Source organism: Vulpes vulpes, chromosome 7 (assembly GCF_048418805.1).
Source record: "Vulpes vulpes isolate BD-2025 chromosome 7, VulVul3, whole genome shotgun sequence".
Taxonomy (NCBI): Eukaryota; Metazoa; Chordata; class Mammalia; order Carnivora; family Canidae; genus Vulpes; species Vulpes vulpes.
The window spans coordinates 23,506,229-23,531,710 of record NC_132786.1 but is presented as its reverse complement, the minus strand read 5'-3'; positions in this window follow the sequence as shown (position 1 = coordinate 23,531,710).

Sequence of the window (25,482 nt, the reverse complement as noted above, 5' to 3'; positions counted from 1 at the left end):
GCCTCTGGGCCCCTTCTTAAAATAAGATTTCTCAATGCATAAAGCAACACATCTCAAATTTCAAAGGAAACAAACTATGTTCAACTCTGTTGGTTCAGAAGAAACATATGTTGTAGAAATGTGAAACAATTTTTTTTAATGTGAAACAAATTGGGGCAGAGTAACATATGTGCTTTTAGAGCAGCTTTGCTTGTTGCTCGAATGTAGAACCTGGTGGCTTTGCAGCGGTGCTGAGCCTGAGCACTGTTTCTGGGAGATCTTCAGTGATTGTCACCGGATGTGGGATTTTCTGTGATCTCACAGATGACAGATCTGGTTGCCTACCTTCATCATTGGAGGAGCCCTGGAGTTCAGGTTAGTGAAAGTAAAGATGTGCCATTTCCATATGTTTGTTCACACAGCCCTGGATTTCCTGCTGGACCCTGTGGGGAGTGCTCTTCCTCCACGGAGTGCTCACTCCCACTCTCCCATTTCTTTGGGAAAGCTTCACACTCCCCCTGCACGAGTGGCTCCTTCTCATCCTTCAGGATGCGTTTTTAACATTGCTCTTCCACCTCGACTTCCTTGCTGCCCTCCATCAACAAACATGTTCACAGCCTTCCACACATGAATTCAGTTTTGTGCGTACACAGACTTGCATGCTCACTGCCTCTCTCCCTGCTGGAACATAAGCTCCTGTTCCCCACTGCACATCTATTGCTGGTGGGCACTGGGTCATCCCTGGTTGTTGGAGGCCTAAAAACTCCTTTCTGAATTGCATTTTTGCAGCTGAGGCCATCACAGGAGAGAACCCGAGAACCTCATTGGCTGTGAACACTGTGAGGCCATTGCTATGTTGTTTGCACCTGCTGTCTTGGGAGGGGTGCTGCAGGAGGGAATTCTCAGCCCCACAGACTAGAAGAGCTGAGCTTTGCCTATTTGTTTGACCCTAGAAAATTGGACAGGGCTTGTGGCTTCCCAGGTAGGATACATACAGGCCCTGAGAGCATGTGGATGTGACACTGTCACTCCTGGCTTGTCGTACTGTTCCTAGCCTCATCCTCTGTTCTAATTGTCGTGCTCATTAAGAATTTTTATTTTACTGTACTTATTTCAAAAAACACCAATTAATCATTTTCTTTTTAAGTAAAGTGTGTGGGGTGGTGAGTAGGGGTAAATAGACACATAGGTCCTTCTCATCCTGCCTGGCAGGACCACACACTCTGCCAAGTGCCCTGCTGCCCCACTGAGTGGTAACAGGCAGAGGTGAACACCTGGTTGCCCAGGCAGGAGCGGGGGAAGTCGGAGGCAACCTGGGTGTGGGGAGTCCTCATGGAGCCGGTGTTGGGGTGGGGGCAGCCCCTGGCTGTGGCTCGAGCAGGGCCAGTGTTTCACCTTTCAGGGACACTTTGGAGAGGAAGCTTGGGCTGGTGGTGTCTGAGGAGGAAAGCTGCTGCTTGCACGGCCCACACATTGAACACACCCGGGTTGTAAAGGGTAGTGCTGGTGGCCTTCATGATGCCACTTGAAGGCCAAATGGCATGCTTACTTCTATGTCTGACTGTGGGCGAAGCCCATTCATAAACGTCGCTCTTGGCACACTGTGGCCCGTGCATGCGTACTGCTGGATGGCAGCTTTTCTAGCAGTGGCATTTTTGGTAAAAACTTCTTGTGAGAGCTCTGTGCCTTCTGCCTTTTGTCCTTCAGGTTGCACACTAAGCTCTCATTCATTGTCACAGACCAGGTGTTTTGGTGTCACTGACCCCCGAGCCCAGACATGTGGGCCAGACCCCAGGGAGCCAGGCAAGCACGATGAATGGAAGCACATTCTGTGGCTCTCAGAGCATGTGATTCTCTTCTGCAGTGGAGACGGTGAGTAGAACACAGTTGTGCCGTCTCTACGGTAACACACGCTACTTTTCAGGCGCAGCATTGGTGTGGCATAATAAATAACCTGCTGACTGCAGTCTCCTCTTCGGGGGGCTGCTATAAACACCTTCCTGCTTCCTCCCACACGAAAGGGAAGAGAGGCAATTTGTTTCCCCCTGTTTCGACCCTCCATTCCATCGCAGGGGACTTTGAGCTGGGAGTGAGACACACACCATAAAGTCTATAGTCCTTCTGAATTCCAAACATACTTGTAAATCTCCACCTCTTCCGAAAGTCGCAGCTCTTATCTCTGAAGCACTCGGCTGTTCTGTTAGACAAGAATTCAAGAGAAACACAGCCTGCCTCGGAGTCCTTTCTTCATTCGGCCAAAATAAAACAAGAATCATGTAAGATTGCATCCACTTCCTACCTCAGATGGACACTTCATTGTGAGTTACAAAACCATTTTGATTTTGCAAAGGCCCATTAAATTTTGGCACCTGATAAATATTGCTTGATGTCATTATAATCAACACCTGCTGTCTGTGGGATTTGTCTGCTGAGGAGGAGACACATTTGCCCAAATTAATTGAAGGGAAATGATGAAAGACAGCTGTTCTCAGCGCTGGGCCCCTGTAAATGAGCTGTGCTTGGCTGTATGCACTCCTCCCCACTCCCCAGGAGGGCATGGGCTTCAGGATGCCGGCGCTCAGAGCCCCTGAGAGCCCTTTGCTCGCACAGGTAGAGGGCATTAGGAAGCATGCTGGTACTTGTGCCTGCAGCCGTGACACACATTTAACACGGTTCTACATCAGTAAAATCAACCTCCCCTGAGACATTGGTTTTCTTCTAGATCTTTCCCTTTCTAGTGCCTCTGATGGAAAAATAGGCCTGCCCCCTGCAGTGGGGCTTGGGTCCAGTCAGCTTCAAGGGTTGGTTCCTAGGAGAGTGGCTGGGATCGTGAAGTCAACCGTGGGTTTGGGGGGGGGGCAGGGATTCTCTGTCTGAGACCCTTTCAGGAAGCTTGGCATTTGCAGAGAGGGTGAGAACTAGGTGTGCATCCTAACTTCTGGAAAAAATAGTTCACAGCACATGAGCCTGGTCAGGCCGAGATGAAAATCGCCTTTATTTAAAAACAGAGGATATGCTAGGGAAGGGAGAGGAGGAGCCGTCTGGCCCAACTTTCTCCAAGACCTAGAGGGGTCACAGCTGGACAAGAGCATATACGGCTTCAAGCAGTGCAGGAGGAGGAAGCACCTGCTCCTCTGAACAGGGTGTGTGAGACACGGTGGGCACGCTGGGGGGCCGGTGGTCATGGTGCCTGAGGAAGCCCCCGAAGATCCCCTGGAGGCCCCCTGGGACCCTGTGCACAGTGCCCTGGGGCTGAGCATCAGAGATGCGGGGCCTTTCCATGTAGGAGGGGATGGGCCGTGCAGAGCCAGGGCCTTGGAATGAGCCGCAGACGGACCGTGAGGCCTCCTGACGCCTGCAGCTGGAGCCTGTCCGCATGTGCTCATGGAGCCTTGCCGCGGGAGCCTTGCCTGCAGCTTGGTGAACACGAGCCAGCTGACAGTCGCTGCGACAGGGACGCGTGCCTGTGGCCCTCTGGCAGGTTGGGGGCTGGCACCGAGGTCAGTCAGGCCTGGGCCCTCCTGCTCACCCCTCGGTCTAGACGCTGTTGGCCCCCCTGTGCGTAAGTTTGTCCTCATCTCAGAAGTGGTGATGATGACATGTATTTCATGCAGTCCCATGAGGTATCCTTGTGCGAGATGATGAGCTTAGCACCTGGTGTTGTATGTGCCATAGATGTCACAAGTGAATAAGGGGAAATAACACATGACATGCTTCTGAGAGCCTGGAAGAATGAAAACTGGTGGCCCAGCTCACGTAACCGGGCTTGTGAGCACCCGCCACCGCCATGCACGGCCACCGCTTCCAGCCACCCTAATCTTGTTCAGTGTTTCACGCTTCTGGTATGGGCTGGAGTGCCAGGCATTTTCACACACTCTAAAGCTGAATGCCAGACAAAATATAAACAGAGGGATGAGAGGGAGGTGTGCTCAGGCGGGAGGTGCCGTGGGGGTGCGGGAGGAGCAGCAGGCTGGAGTGTGCTGGGTCTGGTCCCTGCGGTGCTGCCCAGGAGTGGGGCCTGGGGCTGCCGAGCAGCAGAGAATGTGGTAGGGAGTCTGGAGCTGCTCCGGCTGGCATGAAGGGGTCTTTCCCCCAAGATGGGGGGCAGCGGGTGTCTAAAGATGTGCCCTCAGAGTCCCCACTCTGGCCCCGATGTCCCAGGGGTGGTCTGGGCACAGCCTCTCTTGTTGGCAGAGGGCGTGTGTGCAGCAGGCCTGGGAAGCCCTTGCTCGGCCCAATGACTCCATCCTATGGTTTTACCCAATGTTTAGTATGAACTATACTCGCCAAACACACAGGGCCACGTGTGGTTGGTGCAACTGATGACAGAGGTAAAATCGTTTTTAAACTCATAGTATATATGTCAACTGCACCTGCCACTGAGCCCCGCTGGGCATGAGTCACAGCACGGTCTCCTAGCAGTGCATGGACGGCCTGGGGTTTCTCCCTATTGTTCTGGGTAGGGGGACACCTGTTCCTGTGAGACCTGGGGGGGGTTGCTCCTGTGGGACCAGGGGGGACTCCTGTAGGACCTGGAGGGGCACCTGTGGGACCAGGGGGGCTCATGTAGGACCTAGGGGCACTCCTATAGGACCTGGGGGGGCTCCTTTGGGACCTTGGAGGGGCTCCTGTGGGATCTGGTGATGCTCCTGTAGGACCCAGGGGGAGTCTCCTCTGGGACCTGTGGGGGGCTCCTTTGGTACCTGGGGGGGGGGGCTTCTGGGGGACCTTTGGGGGGCTCCTGTAGGACCCGGGGAGGCTCCTGTAAGATCTGAGGGGGGATCCTATAGGACCCAGAGGGGGGTCCTTTGGGACCTAGGGGGCTCCTGTAAGATCCAAGGGGGGCTCCTGTAGGACCCAAGGAGCTCCTGTGGGACCTGGGGGGGAGGCTCCTGTGGGACCTGGGGCCACCCTTGTCATCACAGAGAGGTAGTTGCTCGTCAGACTCCTTCTAGAGGCAGTGCTGCTGGGAGATGGAGCACAAAGACTTCTGGTATCAGGAGAGGCAGACTCGGGTTAATGGGCACCATCCCCCCAAGGACATCCAGATGCTGGATGTGTTTCCATACAGGCAATGTGTCATGCGAGGATGTGGCAAGGCAGCCTAGTGATTCCATAAGCCTCCTATAGCATGGTTCAGAGGATCACCCAGTGCCTCACTCCAAAGAATAAGAGGTGCATCGGTTTCCCCTCCAGGCTGCTTGGGCTGTCCCCTACTGAGTCCATCTCAGGACTTGGGCATGCGGCTGTGAGTGAGCGGATCACTGTAGTGAGAGCCTTGTTACCTGTGAAAACACCCAACTCCCTTTGTGCTGTGAAGCTCTGAGATCCAGGACTCGGGGAGTAAGACAGTGGCCACACAGGGAGTGACAGGCAGAGTGTAGGGCCCCCTCCTTGGGTGGCCGCGGCCAGAGGCCATCTGTGCTCATCCCAGCATCTCCCATCACTGGGTAGGGAGTCCTTATGTGGGTCAGATCGTCAAACTCTTGCAGGGAATTGTAGAGTTTTTCAGCATTTTTTCTCCTGAAGGAAGTTGATGGGTTAGAGAGTCACTCTGGTTTTAGACACATCTTTCAAAAGCCCAAGCAAATCACATGTTATTATTGCTATGGGTTTTCTTCCAAGGTTCATGCTCATTCCTGGAACATGGGATAGAAAACTGGGGAGGATACTGGGCAGACAGACCTGGGGGCTCTGCGTCGTCACCCATCCCGTTGAGAGGTCCTGGGCAGCCCTTCCTGCACTCCCTGCCTGGGAACTAATGCTCTCCCCTCCTTTGAAGAACGATGGTATCACCTTAGCTTTTTCAAACGTCTGAGAGTTAAAAGCTACCTCTTGAACCTGCGGTCCTTTAAAATTTACGGAGGAACATGCTACATCAGGCTCAACGAGGTTGGCCCCACATAAAGTCAATACTTGTCTAAAAAGCAAACACAATCTTCGAATACAAGGTCAAAGCAAAAGAATGCCCTCCCCCGCGCTTCCCCAACCCCTCGTCTCCTTTCAAAGACGGAGGTGGTGACCCGGCTCCTTGGGCAGGTCAGATGCGTGTCACAGCAGACACTGGAGTTAATATTCGACTAAAAATTAATAGATTGGATAACTATTACATGCTTTTAGTGCCAATTAATTTAATAGCTGTTTTTTCCGCCTTCTTTTACGAGTCAGGAAAACACAGTGCATAGTTTCCTGTGGGGAGCTCTCAGGTAGATCCTTTGTGCTGCAATTGCCACCAACTGGCGGGGCTGACACGTGTAATCCCCTCCAATGCTGCTGTGGCCCCGTGTCAGGCAGGAGCCCTGCAAGCAGGGCTATTAAAAAGCTCATTGGACATGCTCCTTGTCGGAAGATTTATGCTAGCTTATGCTAGAATAACAATGATGCAGTGGTATTTGTTTGAAAACGAAAGGATTATATGGTCTTTGTAAAATGAGGAATTTAGTTTTGGGGAGGGGCAGCGGAATGGTGATTTATTTTTTGTTGGTGTTCCTACGAGTCCTTTGATATGTCAGCTTCTGTCACTGAGTATTAGGACACTTGTAATTTCTTGAATCAACCCAGATGAAATACATATGGCCTCACATAATTTATGTCAAAAACTCAACTGTGCTGCAGGAATGCCAGTGCCATGGTAAGATTAGCCTGGGGATGGGCTATCTGGTCCCTAAAAGTGTACAGTAATTAAATTGTGTGTTTTAGGGGAAAAACCGCAGTCCTCTCTGTATTGGTTAACAGCGAGGAGAGTGTTCCTCAGAATTTTGTTCCAGGAAGAAATGATAAAAGCAGTTTCTCCTCAGTGTTTTGGTCACTCTCTGAGGAGAGCTGGTCCTGCCTCAAGGATGACTCATGTCTCATCCATTTGCTGCTCAGAGCTCTAGACTTTCTGTGTAGAATGTTCCCAACAAGAGGGATGATTGAATTTGGGGTAAGGCAAAAAATGGGCCTTTCTCCTGGGGCCGTTCAGGCAGGAGATGCTCGTTACCTCTCAGATGCTGCGTGAGCGCCCCAGAGCTGGGCTCCTGGGTCTGCGTCACACACCCGCGGCACCCCCACCCCAGGCATCCCTGGCACCTCATACACCCTTGACCTGCATCTGTGGAGTGTGTAATGAGTGAATGCAACCCCTCCGTCCTTTGGATGTGGGGACACGGAGTCCCCAGCGGTGACACAGTGCACAATTCCTACAGACACTATCTTCTCTCTCGTCTTGTTTGTAGTGCTGTTGTGTAGCAAACGGGCTCTGACTTCAAAGAATGCTTTTCTATGAAAAATTAGCAAGGAAGCACAAAATATCCTCAGCTAAAAGCATCGCAACTCGCTTACAACCCAGGGAGGGCCCAGTACTTTGTAACGAGAAACCCAAGGTGCATGGAGCGCATGCCTTGTGGGGGCAGTTGGTTCCTGTGCCCGAGGCCTGGCAATGCCCATCTGTGTGCCCACCTGTGCGCTCTCTGACAGACACGCACCGCTGCGTCAGGGACTGCGGTCAGGACAGCATGCTTGGCTGGTAATGTTGGCTCCTACAGGGCGTGGGCTCACATTGTCTGCCTCCTGTGCGTGAACCCGGCCACGGCTGCACCCCAAGGTGAGGGGGCCGTGATCATGGCTGCAGATGGTGTCCACCACATGGCGGGATGTTATCTCAGGAACGAAAGTTCACCAGTGAGCCACCCAGTCACCGGCAACCACAGAAGCTGGGGTGTAGCTCCCCTACGGATGGCACTGACAGAATGCGGGGGGAGCTCAGGCCAGCTCGGTGTGCACGGTGGCCTCCAGGGTGCCCCTGGGTGACCCAGTGGGTCCCTGCCTGCTTGCCCATCTCCAGAGGGAGGAGGCAGGGGCCTCAGGGGAGGATGAGGCAAGTTGTGGGGACAATGGGGTGAATCCTTGAAAATCTGTAAGATGGATATTTGGGGTTTTTCTGTACGAGCTGGCACTCTGGACCCCTCTCTTTCTCAGCTAAACCCCCAGCCCAACTCCCACCAGCCATTCCTCCCATGGCCGTTCCTCCCACATGGTTTATCCAGCCTTTCCTTCCACTTGCCATGCTTGTCTTGCCCACTGAAGTGGAGCTGGGAAGTGAAGAGTCTGGTCATAGAACACAACCAGGTAAACAGAGTCAGGCTTGTCTCTTCACCTCTGTTTCCCACACATGTGCACACACACAGAGATACACAGACACACATGTACACAGATATATAGACACACATGTACGCATATGTACACAGACACACACACACACAAACACGACTTCAAATTATGTTTATTCCTGAATCTACTCATTCTGTGTGCTTCACACTTTTCTACGTGGCCTGATCATGTACAAAATGCGGTAGAAAACATTTTTTATTTTGCTCTGAGAAAGCTAAAAGGTCACTGAAAGGTTAAAAAAATAAAAGGCAAAGAAGGCTTTAGGATGCAGACCCTGCTGTTGTCATGACCCTGGCATCTGGGTGTTGAGATGCACACCCCAGGCTGCAGCCCGCTGGATGGGACTTTTGTGCTGTCTCTGAGAGCTGGCCTCTTGCCTTAGGAGGACACAGTGTTTAGCTTCTTTGGGCAAAATCATTGCAACATACCTGCAAACCCCTGAGTGACTGCACTCGACTTCTGCAGACTGCTGGGCCCTAAGTGTTGGCCCCAGGTAGAGATGTCTTTCTGCTGGTCTTCTGCACTGGCCTAACCTCTGCCATGTGGGTTCCTGAAGGCATTCATAGCTTCGGGCCTCAGGGAGTCTTACTGATACCCATTTCCCCTCTCTGTATTTAAAATTCCACTCAGAATTTACTGAGAGTTTCTTATTTAGAATTAGCTATGTAAAGATGGCATTTTCCATCCTATCATCCTGAAAATCACCCAAAAGCAGCAAGGAAATTGAAAAATAAAAATGCAAATGCTCTCTTTACAATAAAATCAGGAGACATCTGTAAGGCTGAAATACAATATATGAGGGAAAGCTGCCAAGGAGAGAGAAGGTCAAAGAGAGGCCCAGAGAGAGCTTTAAGGAGGCTACCCTCAACTGCAGATCTTAGGACACACAGTCAGAGCCACCCTCTCCAGAGCAAGTGACCTAGCACATGGGGAAAACCAATAATTATTTGTTTGGAATGAGGGCAGATGATTGTGCTGGCAGTAGGAGTTCCCTGGGTGCAGGGTGGCATACAGTCTCAAGAATCAGAGAACGCAGAGTTCCATTGAACAATGACGTGGTAAGCTATATTTGTAATATGTGTATTTCAGTGTGTTGGTGAGGCAGAGTGGAGGGAAGCTCTACATTAGGAGCAGCCCTGCACTACTGCTTTGATCGGCTGGAGCAAAGTAAGTCTAAATGAATTTATTCATACAGATAACCTTGGACATAAGGAGGAATCCCCACTGGCTTATAACATGATCTTAGATTTTTCCATTATGTGTAATTTCATCAAATGGCTCCTGGCAAGAAATCTCCTTATTCAATGATAAATTATAATTTAAAAGGCTTATTTTGAAATAACAAAGAGATATATATTACATTAACAGGATGAATAGATGGCAAGTGAAAGCTTCTGTTTTAAAAACATTGCCTAGAGGTAAGCAACAATCATGAGCAAGCATATTATCATGAATCTTTAAAACCGATAATGCAGTTTGCCTCTATAAAACAAGAGCACAAATACAACATATAAGAGCTCATGGAAAAAAAAGTGTAACAACAGATAATGATCAATGATTGGTTGCGAGACTTCAGGAAAGAGGTGAGTTAAAACTACCATATGATCCAGCAACCCCACTTCTGGGTATGCATCCACAGGAAATGTAAAGGTGTGGAAGAGGTGTCTGCACCCCCAAAATGCTGTTTGCTGCAGCATTATACACCAGAGCTAAGATGTGGTGTCCACGGACAGATGAGTTGGTAGAGATATAGCATATGTCACCAGGATAGTTGTTTTGATTCGCTGAGAACTGGGGTTGTGTCTTATGTTATCTCTATCCTTTTGAAGCAGGACATACACAGGGTTTCACAAGTGTTTCCAGTTGTTGCTAAATGACGTATACTCTTATCCTGCATCATGAACCCTGCTTCAAATTAGTGAGAACCCTTGCATCCCCCTCTATTACATGCTACTGGTTCCTACCTTTACCTTTACTTGGGTTGTTTCCACTGCCTGACTTGTCTCTGCTCTTGCACAACACATGTTTTATGCCTCTTCCCAAGACTGGCTTGTCTCATTTGTGCTTCCTCCCTTTGAGTCTTCTCAACTCCCCCTGTAAACCCTAATGTCCTCTTTTTCAGAATTCCCATTTAGGGCATTGATCTATAAATAAAGAAAGAAAGAAAGAAAGAAAGAAAGAAAGAAAGAAAGAAAGAAAGAAAGAAAGAAAGCATTGATCTTCAAATTCTTCTGCATTGACAGTTGTGGCTCCTTATCAAAATGAGAAGCTCTGTGCATATGTTTTCTAATGTATTCTAAGCAACAGCTGAAATAAGCCCAAGGAGAGAATAAGGGATTGGTAGCTGTCTTTTTATTAATTGATGGGCTCGTGTGGAGAAAACTGCAAAGGCACAAGCATAGGCAGGGTCTAGCTTATCAGTGATGTTGTGCTAATGCAAGTTCTGCCGAAATGTGTTTAACTACTTTGTAGATGTTTAACATATCCCTGTATGTTGTGCACATTTCTGACATCACTCCAGTGTATCCATAACTGATTTAGGGGATATGCAGGCTAAAATATTATTGCTTTAAGAAGGACAGAAATGTGAGTGGTAGTAGATTAATAATTGCTGTAAAAGTGAAAGCAGAGATGAGTTTTTGAGCCTTTGGCAAGGGAAACGGTAATGATTCTCTGTGAAGTATCATCCTGAGAAAAGAGGAGTCACCTTCCCTAAAATGCTCTCTCCATCCTTGATGTTTTATGATTTTTCTCTTTAAAACATTCACCTCTTGGCAGTGTCTCTTGCACACAGAGATGGGGTTGTTTTTCTAAAAGCTGAGCCAATCTTGGCCTAACTGATAAATTACAACAGAAAAGGAAGCTGGAGAGCAGAGAACTGAATCTGGCCACTGAAATTATTACCTAATGCATATCGTCCTTCTGATGCCCATCACCTCTGCCTGCTGGCTCTGCTTGGACATCCAGGTTGACTGACTGACACTCCTAATGAAAGATTAAAGACTGAGAGAAAGGTTTTCCTTTAAGCATAATTAGTAAAGATGTTTAGAGATTTTTCTCATATTGTTCAGAGGGAAAGCCATGCCTGGCTTTGGCGAAAATGGATCCAAAGCCTCGGGTTTCACAATAGTCATTATGTTCCCTTTCTCTACTTAACTCCTAAGCTCCACCTCATCCACAAAGTCCTTCCCTGAGAATCCAAGACCCAGGAGTGGCATTATTAGGAATTAAATTCTTTGATTTTATAGAGGAAGGAATTGAGGCCTGGAAAAGGTGACTGGGTCTATTGAAGGCCTTCAAAGTGTACCCATTCATCGTCCTCCTAACTGGCCATTTATTTCTATACTTTTCTGAGCATTAACTACATACCTGCTTTTACTTTCTGCCTTGTCATCTCTATTAAAAGCATGGGCTGCTTCATGCAGAGAATATTCATTATGTATTTTTATTTCTGCCATTATATCCCCATTTAACAGGTAGCTAGAAGCAAGTGGTGCACAACACTGGTGAAATTCCATGAAATAAGTGAACTACCATCATATATAAATTGAGTCCTATCAAACATTGCTAGAGTTCATTTGAGCAAAAATTGTGTCCCTTCTGGCAGCACCACCCTGGAAGCAGTGGGAAAGGTGCTCCACAGAGCCGGGAGGGAGCCAGGGTGGACTTCCATGGAGAAAGCGTACCGTTTCTGAGTGGCTGCAGCTTTTAGCCTCATTGGCTGGCTGTGATTGGTTGTCCTGCGGTTTCCATCTCACACACTTGAGATGTTGGCAGGTGTGGATTCTGGATTGCTTACGTAAGTGCGGTGACCTCCTTGTTTAGTTGGATCAATATTCCCAGCTGATGCGTCATAGGTTGCTGTGCTTGTTAATTAGGGCCCCGTTGAAAACATGCCTGTGGGTGGCTGCGCTCACGGGCCGACTTGTACTCCTTCAGTTTGTGTCAGTAGCACATTCTTTACTCTGGAGGTACTGGTGGTGTTAGGCTTCGGAGGCACCCTGTGCATTTATGTTTACCATGTTTAGGATTCATTTCTCCATTTGTGAATCGAGGATGGTGTCCCTCAGGGGCGGCTCTCAGACAGACTGTAAGCCACAAGGACACAGCAGTAGCGATTAGAAGGCTTGCAGTTTTGTTCAAACATTCACATTAACTGACATGTGACCCTGGGCAAATAACAAATGTCCCCAGGTCTTCTCTTTCTCTGTAAAATGAAGAAATGGGGCCAGATGTCTGCAGTGGCCCTTCCAGCTCCGGCCTGCAATGCTTGGACCAAGAACCAAGAGGAGAGTTTGTGAGGGGTTTGGCAAAGGGCCTGCGGCATGTGCTTACCCCTTCTCGTGTGACAATAAACCTCGTAACTTTGTCCACAAGAAGGTGTAACTGCAAGTGTTACCGGGGGCTACTGGTAACACTCAACGTGGGAGGCTGTGACAGGCTCAGACTGGCAAGTGTCCTCAGTGCCTCTGAAGACAAACAGATCATCTTAACGAACTGTTGTGGGGACAACTCATCTCTCGGAATAAAAGGCTCCAGAGAACGCTGAACTGCATTGTTTCCATACCTTGACTTGACTCCTGGCAAGGTGTGCCCCCAAAGCGGGTGCCGTCGGAGGCAGGTGACCGCCCGGTGGAGCAGTGTGTCAGGGCAAGTAGCCTCCGGCCTCCATGAGCGAGCAGGAGGAAAGTCCCGGTTCTCTGAGGATGAAGCAGAAAGGCCATCAGTCCTGCATGGATTGGGCCTCACAACTCTCCACTTCCCTGTGGTTGGCGGTGGTGGGAACAAATGTCCCATGTGTTCACACCTCAGCTCTCAGCTCGGCACAAGGAGCCGTAGGTCCTTGGTAGCGAGAGGGGACACGTGCTCAGCCATCCACACCTGCGGTCTCACAGGATGTGAGTCCCTCTTCTCCTGGTGGTCCCTCTGGTCCACACCGGTAGATGGGGAGTTGAGGCCAGAAATATCAAGTGTTTCCCCTTAGCTTGTGGGTGTTAGGAGTCAAGACCCACCCTCACCAACCCAGCGCCTCCCGTCCCTGATAGACACAGTTCCCAGCCACTGTGCCTTGTGGAGGCTGCTCAGCATCATGTACTGTTGGTTTGACACCGGACAGGAAGGGCGTTGGTGTTGGTCTTCACCCCGCCCCTTCAGCTGGGCGGCCTCGTATGGTTCCCCCACCTTGCAGGCATAGTCTTGGGGTTGTTTTGGTTCTCGTGTAAAGCTGGGTTGGTGTTTGCCCATGTCACAATTACCGCTCACGGTGGTCACCCTCAGACAAACCCTGCAGAGCCCGCACCCAAATCCGTGTGCAAAGTCAGGAGGAAAATCCTAGTGGAGACAAGATCAGTTCAGTTCAGTTGAGTGTTTGAACCCAGGACTCTTGGGAGAGCTGGGGAGAGTCGACACAACAGAGTGGTCCTCACACTGCCAGGGCTCACTGGCCCTGGACATAGGAAACCCGATCCCAGGGACACCCCTGAGCTGGCCGGGTCATGGGCCATCAGCGGGAGTGGGCTGGAGGCACAGGGACATGCGGTGCATGGTCTCTTTTAGCTCAGTTGTCTGTGTGTTCAGTCCACAGCAGATGACACAGTGGAACACATGCAAGGGCCGAGCTGGAGACTTAACCAGATTCACTGGAGACTTTTCTGCCTTGAGAGGCCCGGGTGGGGGCGCCTGGGGGAGCCCGTGACACATCTGGGGCGAGTGGCCTGTGTGATTTATTTCATCGTCAGCGCTGCAGGCACGTGCACGAGAGGGGCCCTTCCACATGCATCATTGTAAAACTGTGCCAAATGCCCTGCCAATGGTGTAGTGGACCTTGTTTTTCTCTGGGATCCATAGTTTTGCATCTGAATGTGGCCCCTGGGGAAGGCTGTGAAGGGGAGAGGTTGGCCCTCTCCAAGCACCTCCCCAGGTGTGTTGATAGCTCCCCATCACACAGGCATTGAGTCTTCCAGCTGTTAGTGAAGAAATTGATATTCTTCACTTGCCAACAATGATTCCAAAGCTGGGCCCCCTTCCCCATCTCTGTGCAGCTGGGCATCCTTGGGGTTGCTCAGCTGGGGCTGGGCTGCTTCCCTGTCTCTAACCCCACCTTCCACAGCCTTTCCTGAACCATACTACCTTCCTGGGGTCATTTCCAGAATTCCTGGTCAGCTCTCCTGTCCGATCCCCTAGTCCCTTTGGGAGACTAAGACCCTCGGCTGCGCTGGGGGCTTCAGTGCCTAGACTCGCCATGGTCATGACACTTGCGCCTTACACCTGGGTGATGCTCTCTGGGTCTCAAAAGCATCTTCCTAGCTGTTTTCCAGTTTGAGACTCACAACAGTCCCAAGACGGACATTTTCCCCGCCTCTTTAGCTGGAGAGTATGGCGGAGGGGGTGGTAAGTGGCTGCCCAGCATCACCTAGGGAGCTGGAGGCAGGTGGGAATCCCATTTCTGGGCTTCCAGCTCAGAGTCCGTACCCCTGGGATCTTCGGGAACACTCAAGAGAAGTGCCGACATGGACTAGGTCTACCCCCAGAGGTGGGCAAATGGGACAAACATTCCTCAGACCCCCTGCAGCTGATCCCAGGAGAACTCGGGGTCCCGTGGAGCTAGGCAGGTGCGGGGGGGGGGGGTCCAGCCATGGGGACGGTGGTTGGGTCAACCTTGGTCATCACCAGCTTTTCCCTGCTGCCGGCTGAATCGGGCCTTCCTGCTTCCTGATGCAATTCCTTAAATAGCAATGCAACAGAAGGATATTAATGTGCTTCCCTAAGGGGTGTGCACATACCCAGAAATGACTTGCTGTTAGAAATGTTCACCCCGGTGGGGAAGTGTCTGTTTCCTTTCATGGCTTCTGGGATAAACGGCATAGAATAACGCCTGGCAGCCAAGCGGGAACTTAATTAAAATATTTGTGGCACGCTTAATTAATTAATTAATTAATTAATAATATAGTCATGCAAATTGAGGGGAAAATGACACTGCTTGTTTAATGTCTGACATAAAGCGATTTGGGTTCTACTTTCCCTTTATGAGCTCTCTTTGGGGTGGCAAACTGGAGCAGGAGAGGTAGGTCAGTGGAACAATATTTTGGGACTGCCACTGGGAACGTTTTTCTTGTTGGCATTTTCCTTACTGTAGTAGCTCAAGTAGGACTAGCCTATTATTTAAAAACCTACTGATGGTGCCTGAGCTGATACAAAGCAACACAGAAACTACGAAAATAAACAGAAATTGTCTGAGAACAGTGGAGGCGTGTGCGCCCAGGTACAGGTGTGAGCCACAGCACGGGTGGTGGGCGTGCGGGGCCTGTGGGCTGCTGGCTCTGAGTGGCGGTGGGCTCCCCAGGAAGCCAGGCTGGAGGAAGGTCATCCCCATGTGCAGGAGGCACCGCCATCACTGCCAGGTCCAGCTGGCCGAGTGAGTCGTCAAGCAGGTCAGAAGCAGGGTGTGAGGAGCCCCAGGGGAGTGCTGGCATCTGGGGTGGAAGGGCTCCAACAGCCACGAGACTTCCTCTTGTCAGAATTCACCTGCAAGGAGGCTGCTCCAGGAACACCAAAACGTGCTTTAGGAGCTCATGCTCTGAGACCTGTGCCTTTTATTTATCACTTTGTCACCCTCACCATCAGAGCACCTTGAAATGCCACCTTGTAATCTGACCTCATGTCCATAACTAGGAGCTCTAAGGAGCACCTCCACGAAGGCACAACAGTTGTCTTCAGGTTCTTGCCGAGAGGCCTGTCGTCGGTCAGAAATCAGACACTGTGATGTCCAGAAGTGCCCGTGCTATACATCCACGTATTTTAACGAATAAGAATTTAATTTCTCATGAAAATATTGCAATTAAGAATGACTCATGCCTCCCATGTGTAGTCCGACTATTTTTCCACCAAAACCGAGCTTAGCCTTTGAGCCAGGAGGAAAACACACCAGAACAGCCTTTACCATGGTGGTGATAGTGGCTGACAGTTCTGGGTGTGCTTCTCTTGTCTGTCTAGAAAAACCAGCGTTAGAGGTTTAGGGGTCACAGAGCAAGATGGTGCATGGATGGAACCCTGGACCGGCCCCGCGTTGAGGGAGTGGGAGGCTGTGGCCCATGAGGATGGCCTGCATGTTCCCAGATGCTCTTTGTGTGCTTGCCCGCTGGGGTCTGTGCTGCTTGTGAGACAATGAAGATGGTGGCCTCTTCATAATTCCCGTGACAGAGCCTTTTCCTGATGCCTTTTGACATCTCCGCAGCTGGTCATGTCACTCGCCTTGCTGGAGTCTCCCTCAGCAACCCGCCCAAGCCAATCAAGCCATGAAGTGACCGTGTGATTACCTGACCTCAGTGGCCTACCAATTCTCCATTCCTCGGGGGCTCAAGACACGCTAGACTGGTTTGCAGGAGTCGTGGCTCGCGCCAGTGTGTACAGACATGACATCCGAGGTCGGCTGGGAGGGGCTCACGTGCCCACTTTGCCGACTGTCAGAGATGATTCTTCCTCTGGATGCCACCTCGTCTTGGGGCATTTCTCTGCTCAGGAGCACTGGTCCTGGGGCCATGGCAGCAGATGAGCAGGAGGTGGAACTTCACTCTGGCGAGCAGGTCTCCTGTGTGAGCCTCGCTCAGCTTCCGTCTCTGAAAAAATGCACAGGATGTCATGAGGGATGGACAGACACACAGCAGACACACATGACTCTCCTGCTGGGGCGCTGTCTGCTCTAGCTCATCCCCTCATCATCAGCCCATGAGGCTCCGGACACCTCCTGCAAGGCCCTCAGCCTTCTTTCTCCTTCCCCGTCCTGATGCCAAGCACTCATGGCCAAGATATTTCCCCAGCAAAGGCTAACGTGTATTGTGAATGATCTTTCTGAATGTGATTGTTGGGGAAATGCAGATCGAAACCGTACGGAGGTGTCACGTCACAGCTGTTAGGGTGGCTATGCTCAAGGGAAAAAAACAACAGGTGTTGGCGACGAATTAGAGAAAAGGGAGCCCAGTCCACTGTGGGTGGGGTGTAATTTGGTGTAGACGTTGTAGGGAATGGGATGGAGCCTCCCCCATAACCTAAAAGAGATGCAGCAGACCCCATTCTGGGTGTGGACCCAAAGGAGATGAAACCCGGGCCTTGAAGAGACGTTGGCACTCCCCTGTTTATTGTAGCATCACTCACAGGAGCCAAGACATGGAAGCTGCCCAAGTGTCCATCAATGGACGAGTGGACAAGGAACTATGATACGCACACACGCACATGCACATGGAATGTTATTCAGTCTTTCGAGAAGGAAAGTCTGCCCATTTGTGGCAATGTGCATGAACCTGTGTGAAACAAGCCAGACGCAGAAAGAAAAAAATGCGTGATCTCACTGACTAAGGAATCTAAACACATTGAATAGACCAAAACAGAGGAGAGTGGTGGTTCCCGGGGTCCCGGGGAGGTTGGGGGAAGTGGGGAGCTGGTCATGGGGCACAAAGGGGCAGTTCTGTAAGAGGTCAGATGTTCAGCATGAGGACTGCACTCAGCATTGCTGTTCTGAGCACCGAGATTTGCTAAAGGACTTGGTTAGATGCTCCCACCACACATGCCTACCAGGCAACTATGTGAGGAGATGATTTTATGTTTTAAAAGATTTTATTTATTTATTCATGAGAGATGCAGAGAGAGAAGCAGGCTCCCTGCAGGGAGCCCGATGCGGGATTCGATCCCAGGATCCTGGGATCACACCTTGAGCCCAAGACAGACGCTCACCACTGAGCCACCTAGGTGTCCCAAGGAGATGATATTTTTAATTAGCTTGGTAGGAATAATCATTTCTCTCTGCATGTGTACATCAAATCACTGCACAGCACCTTCACTGTGTGCCATTCTTACTTAAAAATGGAATTAAATCTGAAATAAACCACATGGAATCTTTGCTTTCGTTAGATGCCCAGCGTAGGCCTACCATGTTAGGGACCATGTGGATGCCGGTGGATGGCTGGCCTGGCGGATTGCCCGATTGGGAGCAACCCTTGTTCAGGGTGGTCAGGTAGGGGAGGCCCATGCAGCTACCCCTTCTCCTCTCCTGTTTGCCATGAGGACGCCAAGGGCAGTGGCCAGGGCAGGGTGGGAGGAGAGAGCTGCTGCCTGTCCCCAGCACTGCAGCTGGGCCTTCTGAGGGTTTGTGGGTCTCGCTCCCCCAATCTCTGATGCTGTGGACCTCGGGCTAGAGAGGGGGACAGAAGAACCAGGCAGCCTGGCTCACTTTCTGCTGCGGCAGAAAGTGACTTCATGCTCTACTGGTGGTCCTCTGGTTCACGCTCCAGATGACCTTGAACGCTGCTCCTGGCCTGGCTGAGCCAATGAGGAAGATCCTGACAGAGGCTGTGGCTCAGTTGGGAGCCGTCTATTTTTAGGTAGGCACCGTGAGTCAGGTGTTGACTTCACGGAAATGACGCCTTCACAGAGGTTGCCTAAAGATGGGCTCCTCCCAATCTAAACCCATTTCTTATTGATTGTGTCATAACCTCAGAGAAGGAAATCCTACCCTAATTTCTGACTGATTTCCCATCAGCCTCGGCTACCAGCACGCCAAATGTCTCTCTGCCTGATTCTGAGGACGAATGATTAACAAGCTCCGGCAAATGCTTACTGATGCTTAGAGTTATCTCAAGGGGAGCCTGAGAGACCCATCTGGCCAAGCAGAGGTCTCTGCCTATTTACTGGGGTGACTAGAGGGGCGGCCGCAAGCATGGGAACTTGCAGGTTACATTAAATTGATGGATGATCATCAGGTTCCTGCTTTGTTCCTCTCTTTAGCCCTGGACTCTCCATCTTTGGTTTCACAGCCTCCGGGGGCCCATGGCCACTGTCCCCCAGTGTGTGTCTCTAACTCTTGTGTTGCAGGCTGGGCCCCACAGAGCCCCCGTCCCCACCCCAGGGCAGAAGGCTGCTGCAATTGCCCCACCTGCTGAGACGGGACCGGCTCCCCAGAGCCCGCCCGGGTGTCAGGGGCCTAGCATTTCTCTGCTGTTGGCTGTTTTGGCCACCTGGTCCATACGGTTACAAGCACCGTATTCCCATTTTAAGTGTCCTCTCCTGCGTGGCTGGATCCCTCCTTCCCCCACCTTCAGCTGTCTCTTCTCTGTGATGCCCTCATCTCCACCACAGCATCACCCCACTCAAAGACAGCTTTATGAGTGTCTGCTCCCTCCTAGGACTGGAGCACGGGGCCTCTCTCACCTGCTGGTGCGAACCTGGGCAAGTGTCTGGCACATAGTAGATTCTCGATAAAGATTTAAAAATCAGATGAGCTTTGATTGGTGCAGAAGATTCACATAGGTGCCCCTTTGCCCTTTGTTTCCAGAGGACGCGTCTTCACTTGCCTTGAATCTCAGATGCTGAAGATATCTCTGTGACCCTTCTACACTGTACCGATATTCTTTTTATCTTAGCAATCTTAAGTGTAACCTCTGCTCGTTTTAAGTAATAGACACATCTATCATTAAAGTCTAGCTGTGGATAATGAGCAGCCATTTATGGCACTAAGCCCTCCATTTTCAGATCTTAGGACTCATTACATTTGATGGTTATTAAATATGTCTCATAACAATATTTTAATATGATTAAAAGTGCCATGCTGCCTCCTCCAGGATCTCGAGAAAAAGCATAGGCAGATGTTAATGTGAAGCGAAAGGAGTCACTTCTCCACACTCCCTCACCCCTACATCAGCCCTCCCTGCTCTTGGGGCAAGTGTTCTGTCTTCCCTGTAGGGAGCCAGAAATGCAGGGGCAGCCCTGGGGATGCAGTGAGTGAGGAGGCTGCAGTGCATGTCTCTCTCCACAAACATGGGTGGAAAGAAGGACAGGCGTCCTGTGTGGTCAGTTCCTCACCCCAGTCAGGCCACTGCAGACCTCGCTCCAAACACCTGAGGTGCCCAGCTCACCCACCTGCTCCTCCCAGTCCCCAGTCTTCTCCGTTTTTGCAGGAGCTCCGACCAGATCTGTCTAAATGTGGACTGTCCCTGAGAACGTCAGAACTCAGATTTGTCCCGTCCAAGAACTGATTGTAAAATAAAATATAAAGCAATACCCACGTAGACTTCAATAAAAAAAGAACAGTAGTTAAATCACAAGAGGTGATACCTGAGACAATCTGAGGCACAAAAATATGGCAAAAGGAGAAATATGACTTTTTAAAAAAGAAATACTATTACCGCCAGTGCTCTAAAAACAATCTATAAAAGAACATTGTACAAAAAATTGCTTTTGTAGTGAATGTGGGAAGAGTCCCCTAGATAAAAAGGTCATACTTCTAAGTGTCCTATTCATTTATTAAATGCAACAGGATCTGGTTGTACACCTGTTACAAGGAAGGCCGTGTGCTGGCCCTATAAAGGTGAAAAGCTACTGTCCCTTTTAGTCTGTGGGATTTCAGGTAAACCAGAAGTACGGGAAGGGGCACAACCAGCGTTGCATATGTAATGCAAGGTCATTTCAATGACAGCTCCAGTGAGTAGACACGTCTGCTTCCACCCCTCCTGTGATGGGCCCTGACCAGGTGGTCAGTGCATGTGTGACTTGCTTTATTATGCCGCCCTTGCTTACACTGTGCCAAAATGCGTGCTCCCTTATTTCTACTTACTGGTTCTTCCAGTTCTTTCTCTTAGAGCTACATGGAAGGCACCTCAGGATTTTGGAGAAAGGCATTGTGACTCCATCCTCCCCAAGCGTCCTCTTTGCCATTTCCATCAGCCATTTCTGTTGGCGATGAATATTTTTGCATCATGTGCCGACACTATGAGCCTGGATTGTAGGCTCACCTGTAGAACAGTGAGAATGCTTTGTTGTAAGATTGTTCTGAAAATGGGCAAGGAACTCTATGTGAATATGCCAGCGCATGAGCCGTCCAGCGTGTGGCTGGACAGATGCCTGCCCCGTCTGTGCGGGCCTCTGTTGTCCCACACTAGACTCATCCTAGTTGCTGCCTGGCCTCTTCCAAATAAAATATTCAAATCTGAGTGTGATTCTTTGAATATCAGTCTGGGAAAAGGCATGCTGGTTTATTTCATGGTTTTATCTGAACTTTTTGCCAGTGGAACCTAATTGTGGGGATTTTAAGCAGCCTTCCGTTATGTTGTATGCATTGCAATGTAGGCTCTTTGAATTTGTCATTCTACCCAAAACCTCAGGTTTCTGTTTGTTTGTGGCAAAACTAGGTTCCCTGGCCCCAGAGTTTGGCAAATGATTTATAATTATACCCCAGAAGCAGGATTTTTATGCTCTTTCAAGCTGGACTGCAGGCTTGCTCACAGGCACCCATCTCACATTTTTGAGATATGGTGGAGTCTTGATTCACCATTGATTTTATTGCGGCCTCTCCTAACTTTGTGTGTCAGCTGCAGTTTGGTTGAGCATATTTTATTTTAAAATTTGAGGCTTATCTGGCTGTAATTTCTTTGCTTCATCGATTACCAGGGTTGGATCAGCATTTAAGGATTGCAAAGCAAGCATCCCACACCTCTCCTCAAATGTGCTTTCAGTTGAAGAACATGACCTTCCAGCTTGGAGGAGGCATTTTTTTTTCAGTCAAGGACATGCCATCTATTTCTTCATCAGTCAATCCACAAATATACTAAAAGGGAACGTGGATTAATGCAGAATCCTTCCTCCAGACTGGTGCAAATCCATGTACTCTTTGGAGTATGCTCACTGTTCAGTTCCCTGGGAATCCATGTAATTGTGCTATCGTCCATCACATCCCGTGTCAGCATTGTAAAGAGCTTCCCAAAGGCACCATATCTAGACATAAGGTATTAGCAGTAAGGACGGCAGTGAACATGCGCTGAGAGCATTGTGCTAAGAGATGTCACTAAATTATCCTGAAGAACCTACGTGTCAGGAACAATTACTGCCCTTATTTTACAGTGGGGTAGAGTGAAGCTTACAGAAGTTTGAGAACTTTCCCCAAACCATAGCCTAGAAAGTGGAGGAACTGGGTTTGAGCACAGGCAGGCTAGCTTGAGCACCCATGGATATGACCATGACTTACTCTGGATCGGCTTCAGGTATCGGCAGTTACATAATTTGTTTCAACAATAATTCTTGGCCTTATCGTGGATAGTGGTCAGATGTTTTGTGGATTTTGAGTGGAGCATAGAGTGTATCTTTAGGGAATAGTGTGGAAATACTCTTGCTAAGAACAGAGGCAGAGACTAACCTGGCAATTTCACTTTTCTCCAGTTGCGAGTGCCACTTTCACATACAGTAGTATCACCATTGTGACACATTCCTTCTGAAAATGAAGGAGAAGCAGAACATGCAGGCATCCACACCCACATTATATGTAGGGATACTTGTCCCTGAGCTTCGAAACAATGACCTCTAGTCACATTCAGCATCTTCAACAAGAAAAGTCACTTAGAATCCACTTACCAAGCGGGAAGACACAGAGGCTTTTCCTCTTCATTCTTACATACACATTATATTTTTCTAATTAGAATTTTTTCTTCTCCACTATCCTCGTTCAGCATTTCTTACTTTCCCTTTTATAGGTCTATGAATTGCTTATTATTTCAACATCTTCAAAAATATATAAGAATATGATCATGTTATATGAAAATCTAATTCAATAGAAAATATTGTTTTCTGTGGCCATCTCTCAAGTATTCAGATCTCGATTACCCAAATTTCAATGCCTTCAAGTTGGATCCTGTTTTGAATCACATGCTGCATGAATTTTAAATCCTTCAACCAATTGGATTTTATCAGAGAGAATGTCAAGTTGCTAAAGAGCTGGCATTTTCTTGAAATTTCTTAAATAGTTATAATCACCCAAGACACACAGTGAGACATCTGGCAGAGGGGACACTGACCTCCAAAGAGGCCAGGGAGACGAGGCCAATGAAACAGAAAATCTTGAGGAGGAGGAAGTGAGCCTACGCACCCCAGGGTGGTGAGAAGCACACTGGGAGGCCCCGAGGACGAGCGCTCTGCGTGTAGGCCTCCAGCCCCGTTTGTATCATTGTCCTTCGTTATCATGCCGCCGCTGCTGACATGGTCATTTCCTGGGCCAAGATGTCCATTTAGCGTGTACTTAGAGTGCATCTCTGCTGTACCCGCTCGCATGGTCAGGCTGAAAGCTGGCTCATATTGCAAGCCATGCTCTGAGCTCGTGGATGATTCTGGGAAGGCTTTCTGAAAAGTGCACTACATGATCACTCGTCCAATGTCAACCAGAGGCAGTGGCAATAAGACTATGGGAAAATTCATTTTTCTTTTAGAGATCTCAAAATACTTGACCTTGCTCTTGAGTTTATCAACGTGGGCAAGCTCTGCCTCACAGCTTTTAAAATCAACTGCACTATCTCTGGTTAGCTTGGAAGATAGCAGCTTATGGAAGAGTTCTATCATCTTATGCATGCGCCATAAATCTGTCCTCCAGAAATGTGCAGTAATCTGGCAAAAATAGTTTACAGCTCCAAGTTCAGCTGCACTACCCACACAGATGGGTACATGGTCTTTCTCCACAAGGATCAAAGTGCCTGGCCCAGCAGAGACTAGGGCTCCACATGTGGTGGCTACAAGGCAGCATGTTTCTAGAGTAAATTCTCCAGAAGACACATGAAATACATGGTAGAGAAAATTCACATGTGGATGCCGGAGAGCAGTTTTGGAGTGATATAATTCAAAACTGATATGAGAAGCTATGGAGGAAAACTCACTGATTTATCACTGAATACCCTGGATTGACAATTAGATGGAGCAACAGGAAAGTCTTTGGCAGTGACTGAGTCTAGCTAAGGTCACCAGCATGAGGCTCAAGAGGCTGCATAGTATAGAATGTAAATAGGACAGGATGTGGAGGGCTGGCTCAGAGGGCACAGCATTGACTTGGAAGAAGACAATCTCAGCCACACAGCATCAGGGGCTTCAGCATGATCCGTACCAACCGAGGCATGGAAACAGCCTGCATCTCTCTGTGGGCAAACGGGTAGTGCAGTGTGGTACAGATAATCTGTGTGCACAGTAGTGCAGAGCCACAAAAAAAAGAAGGGAGGAAATTCTGTCGTTATCAACAGCATGGACGAACCTGGAGTGCGCTATGCTATGCTAGGTAAAATAAGCCAGACACAGACAGACATTGCATGAACTTGTGTATATGTGGGGAAAAAAATCCAACCCCTAGAAGCAGAGAGTAGGCTTGCAGCTACCAGGGGTCCTGGGGAGGTGGGGGAGATGGGGAGATGCCATGTAGGATGAGTGAGTCTGGAGGTCTGTAGTTAGCAGTTCTGTGCTGAACGTTGGGAATTTGCTGGGAGAGGACCTCAGGTGCTCCCACCACATGCACACGGAGATGGGCGTATTAGTCAGCTTGACCCGAAGGGATCATTGCACTGTGGGAGTTCAATCATCATGCAGTACTGTACACCTTGAATATATACACTCTAATTAAAAATAAAAAAATAAAATAACATTGTTCTCAATTAAAAGAAAAGGGATTTTAGGCACACCAAACCTTCATATTCACAACCCCACACTGTTAAATATACATATGACAATGTTATATAATAGTATTTTTATCTTTATATGCTAATAGGTTATTTCAATTTGCATGGATTTATTATCAACATTATTGACTTCTAAGAGGAAAAAATAAGCCAACGGGACTAAGGCTATTCAACAGTAAATATTTGCCAAGCACCTCTGGGGTGTAGGAATTGTATAAAGCAAGTCTAGCCCTTGCCCTCAATGCTTGAAGTTGAGCAGAGCTTATACATGGCGGCAGAGATTTTTATGGATAGAGTGCGCTAACATAGAGAAAAATCTTTGAACAACGAAAAAAGCCAACTCTGAGCAGTTAATAGCTCACTCAAAACTGAACGCACACAGGTCAAGCACCTCCAGAAATTAAAGTGGCTTTAAAAGACTTAAACCAGGGATCCCTGGGTGGCGCAGAGGTTTGGTGCCTGCCTTTGGCCCAGGGCGCGATCCTGGAGACCCGGGATCGAATCCCACATCGGGCTCCCGGTGCATGGAGCCTGCTTCTTCCTCCGCCTGTGTCTCTGCCTCTCTCACTCTCTCTGTGACTATCATAAATAAATAAAAATTAAAAAAAAAAAAAGACTTAAACCAGGGCAGCCCTGGTGGCGCAGCGGTTTAGCGCCGCCTGCAGCCCAGGGCATGATCCTGGAGACCCTGGATCGAGTCCCACGTCGGGCTCTCTGCGTGGAGCCTGCTTCTCCCTCTACCTCTCTCTCTGTGTGTGTGTCTCTATGAATAAATAAATAAATACATAAAATCTTTAAAAAAAAAGACTTAAATCATTTCTTTGGCACTTTGGCAAACACAGACAAAAAGTCCCAATATACCCTGTAAATGGTAATGATATTTTGA